Here is a 5,228-nt window from a genome sequence, read left to right on the forward strand (position 1 = left end):
AATGTTTTTGTTAGACATAGCAAGCAATGTTTTTGTTAGATATAGCAAGCAATGTTTTTGTTAGACATAGCAAGCAATGTTTTTGTTAGACATAGGAAGCAATGTTTTTGTTAGACATAGCAAGCAATGTTTTTGTTAGACATAGCAAGCAATGTTTTTGTTAGACATAGCAAGCAATGTTTTTGCACGGATGAAAGTATTTTGTTTCAGATGGAAGGATTAAATAGTATGAATTTCCTTGTCAAAACAAGGTGCATTACAGGCATCACGAGAATATGTAAATCAAGTAAAAATGCAGCTTTTGTGATTGGACAGTGAGCATTCTAGGCATTGTTCTTGACCTCATTTGTCATATATACTCCCTCTCCGGCCTCTAGGTCATCAGGCTGCTGATTATCCCGCACACCTGTCACCATGGTCTTGCGCACCTGCGCCTCATGACACTCACCTGGACTCCATCACCTCCTTGATTATCTTCCCTATATCTGTCCCTCACCTGGACTCCATCACCTCCTTGATTATCTTCCCTGTATCTGTCCCTCACCTGGACTCCATCACCTCCTTGATTATCTTCCCTGTATCTGTCCCTCACCTGGACTCCATCACCTCCTTGATTATCTTCCCTGTATCTGTCCCTCACCTGGACTCCATCACCTCCTTGATTATCTTCCCTATATCTGTCACTCCCCTTGGTTCTTTCCTCAGGTGTTATTGACTCTGTGTTCATGTCGGTGCGCTGTTTGTGTTTCGTGTTCATTGTTTCTTTTATTTATTAAAACGCTCACTCCCTGAACTTGCTTCCCGACTCTCAGCGCACTTGTTACATAATTTCACACAGGCTATTTTGGCACAGAGTTTCTGGGGCTAACCCCGTAAAGTCGGTGCTAACCCTGCTCTGGAACAGCACTAGCTAGCCGGGGCTAAGGTTGGTGCTAGGCTAGCCCACTTCAGTAAGTGCAAGTGTGAACAGACGCTTAGCCCTGAGCTAAAATCTCCCTTAGCCCAAGGAGGGTCTTAGCCCTGGGCTAAGGTGCAGTATGAACGTGTCTATTCATGGACATTTAGTTAGATAGCTGTTACCCACTAGTTTGTCCTGGGAAATGAACATTGCTGATTGGGATCTTATTTTCCCTGAAATGCATATGGTCCTTGTGTTAGCTGGATCTTTGTAGGTTTTTGACCAGGAGTCATACAAAATCATGCGTGTCTCTACTCCGATGAATGACTATTGTTCATTTACAGTATATTCTTTGTTTAAAAGTTATTTTAAAAGAAGTTGTGTGTGGGTACAGATGTCCATCTTAATTTGATCACACTGTTTCAGGAGAAATGTTCCTGCACTGCAGGAAATGCCAACATTTAATGTATTTGAGGGTTAGAAAGGCTTCTAAAGATTGTAATTTCCACATTAAAATGTCATACTTGATTTCCCTTAATGAAAAATGTATCAACCCCTACAAAAATATCCATGAATTATAATCCACATAATATTCACATTTCCTGTTGCTGCACGATTATTTTTCCTGCTGTCTGAAAATGGTCTAACGAATATCCTATATCTGTCTGTGGGTGTGTCTTAAATTTGTTTGTAAATTAGTTTACCAATTAGTTTATATTAAATATGTATATGTTTCAGGTGGATTATTTGTTTGTAATTTAAGTCTTATGATTTATAACATGTTTTCTTATGATTGTTATGCACATTAGTAGCCTAACTTTTGTCGTCCTCCAAACTACATTGCATTGGGAAAGTATTCAGACCCATTCCCTTTTTTCAAATGTTACGTTACAGCCTCATTCTAAAATGGATTTAAAAAAATGTTTTCCTCACCAATCTACACACAATAGCCCAGAATGACAAAGCGAAAAAAGGTTTTACATTTCTTTAGCAAATGTATATATTTTTTTAACAGAAATACCTTATTTACATAAGTATTCAGACCCTTTGCTATGAGACTCGAAATTGAGCTCAGGTGCATTCTGTTTCCATTGATCATCCTTGAGATGTTTCTACAACTTGATTGGAGTCCACTTGTGGTAAATTGATTGGACATGATTTGGAAAGGCACACACCTGTCTATATAAGGTCCCACAGTTGACAGTGCATGTCAGAGCAAAAACCAAGTCATGAGGTCGAACGAATTGTCCATAGAGCACCGAGACAGGATTGTGTCGAGGCACAGATCTGGAGAAGGCTACTAAAACATCTCTGTATTGAAGATCCCAAAGAACACAGTGGCCTCCATCATTCTTAAATGGAAGAAGCTTAGAACCACCAAGATTTTCCTAGCTGCCCGTCAAACTGAGCAAACAGGGGAGAAGGGCCTTGGTCAGGGAGGTGACTAAGAACCCCATTGTCACTCTGACAGAGCTCCAGAGTTCCTCTGTGGAGATAGGAGAATCTTCCAGAAGGACAACCATTTCTGCAGCACTCCACCAATCAGAACTTTATGGTAGAGTGCCCAGATGGAAACCACTCCTCTGAAAAAGGTACATGGCAGGCCACTTGGAGTTTGTCAAAAGGCACCTAAATGACTCTCAGATCATGAGAAACAACATTCTCTGGTCTAATGAAACCAAGATTGAACTCTTCGGCCTGAACGCTAAGTATCACATCTGGAGGAAACCAGGCACCACTCATCATCTGGCCAATAACATCCCTATGGTGAAGCATGGTGGTGGCAGTGGGAATGTTTTTCAGTGGTAGGGGCTGGGAGACTAGTCAGGATCGAGGCAAAGAGGAACAGAGCTATGTACAGAGAGATCCTTGATAAAAACTTGCTCCAGAGCGCTTCGGACCTCAGACTGGGGCAAAGGTTCACCTTCCAACAAGACAACGACCCTAAGCACACAGACAAGACAACGCAGGAGTGGCTTCGGGACAAGTCTCTGAATGTCCTTGAGTGGCCCAGCCTGTGCCCGGACATGAACCCGATCAAGCATCTCTGGAGAGACCTGAAAATAGCTAATATAAAATAGCTAATATATACCCCAAATATAGGTGTGCCAAGCTAGTAGCGTCATACCCAAGAAGACTCAATGCTGTAATCACTGCCAAAGGTGCTTCAACAAAGTAAAGGGTATAATATTTCAGGTTTTTATTTGTCAGAAATTTGCAAACATTTCGAAAAACCTTTTTTCCTTTGTCATTATGGGTGTAGATTGATGTAATCCATTTTAGAATAAGTCTGTAACGTAACAAATGTGGAAAATGTCAAGGGGTCTGAATTCTTTCCGAAGTCAACGTACAGTATATCTACAGAAACATATCTTTATACACAACATAAACATATATACAATATCTATCTCAGACAACATAAATCACAACCAATATTGTTATTGTGCCTAACGGAAACATATGTAAATGTATCCAAAAAGCTGTGCTTATTGCACGATTACAATTCTTTGATCTGAAAGTTGAATGTCATGTTTACAGTATAGCTATGTAATCTTAATYTTGATCTTGTCAGACTGTGAACCAAAATGAACTTGCTGTTACAATCTCATCTAAKACAGAATGCATTGTCATGCATTGTCAAGTTTTAGGACACTTTTTTAAGCAATGTTCGGAGATGGATTTGGTCCTCTGGCTGTGGCACCATGATTTAGCAGCCAATTTTTTCCCTCCATGTTTGTTTCTTGTTTAAACAGTGGGAATGTTACTGTTGTTGACATTTTCGATCCTTTGTTACCACAGCAAAAGTAGAGCTGGTGTCAACAAGATGAATGGTTATAGAGTAAGAGGGTGTTATCTGTTTTGAATGCAGTATGAGAATGTATCAGTTATAAATTATACATTATTGTTTTTCAGTTGCAACTTGCGGTGAGGTAGTGATTGATAAATGTGTTGTCTTAGCTTTCTGGAATGTAAGAAGTTTATTCACAGTAGAAAGTCATTTTTTAGGTAGAAAAACACATCGAATGACCTATTACACATACAGCCTTCCAGACTGCTGCTCAGAGACATGCACATTTGTGGCCTGCTGGAGGTCATTTTGCAGGGCGCTGGCAGTGCACCTCCTTGCACAAAGGCGGAGGTAGCGGTCCTGCTTCTGGGTTGTTGCCCTCCTACGGCCTCCTCCACGTCTCCTGATGTACTGGCCTGTCTCCTGGTAGCGCCTCCATGCTCTGGACACTACGCTGACAGACACAGCAAACCTTYTTGCCACAGCTCGCATTGATGTGCCATCCTGGATGAACTGCAGTACCTGAGCCACTTGTGTGGGTTGTAGACTCCGTCTCATGCTACCACTAGAGTGAGAGCACCGCCAGCATTCAAAAGTGACCAAAACATCAGCCAGGAAGCATAGGAACTGAGAAGTGGTCTGTGGTCACCACCTGCAGAATCACTCCTTTTTTGGGGGTGTCTTGCTAATTGCCTATAATTTCCACCTTTTGTCTATTCCATTTGCACAACAGCAGGTGAAATGTATTGTCAATCAGTGTTGCTTCCTAAGTGGACAGTTTGATTTCACAGAAGTGTGATTGACTTGGAGTTACATTGTGTTGTTTAAGTGTTCCCTTTATTTTTTTGAGCAGTGTATATACAGTTCCAGTCCAAAGTTTGGACACACCTACTCATTCAAGGGAATCATGTAGTAACCAAAAAAGTGTTAAACAAATAAAAATATATTTTATATTTGAGATTCTTCAAAGTATCCACCATTTGCCTTGATGACAGCTTTGCACACTCTTGACATTCTCTCAACCAGCTTCATGAGGTAGTCACCTGGAATGCATTTCAATTAACAGGTGTGCCTTGTTTTAAGTTAATTTGTGGAATTTCTTTCCTTCTTAATGCATTTGAGCCAATCAGTTTTGTTGGGACAAGGTAGGGGTGGTATACTGAAGATAGCCTTACTTGGTAAAAGACCAAGTCCATATTATGGCTAGAACAGCTCAAATAAGCAAAGATAAATTACAGTCCATCAATACTTTAAGACATTAAGGTCAGTCAATCCGGAAAAGTGCAGATGCAAAGACCATCAAGCGCTATGATGAAACTGGCTCTCATGAGGACCGCCACAGGAATGGAAGACACAGAGTTACCTCTGCTGCAGAGGTTAAGTTCATTAGAGTTACCATCCTCAGAAATTGCAGCCCAAATAAATGCTTCACAGAGTTCAAGTAACAGACACATCTCAACATGAACTGTTCAGAGGAGGCTGTGTGAATCAGGCCTTCATGGTCAAATTGCTGCAAAGAAACCACTACTAAAGGGAACAAAT

Source organism: Salvelinus sp. IW2-2015, linkage group LG8, assembly GCF_002910315.2.
Source record: "Salvelinus sp. IW2-2015 linkage group LG8, ASM291031v2, whole genome shotgun sequence".
Classification (NCBI taxonomy): domain Eukaryota; kingdom Metazoa; phylum Chordata; class Actinopteri; order Salmoniformes; family Salmonidae; genus Salvelinus; species Salvelinus sp. IW2-2015.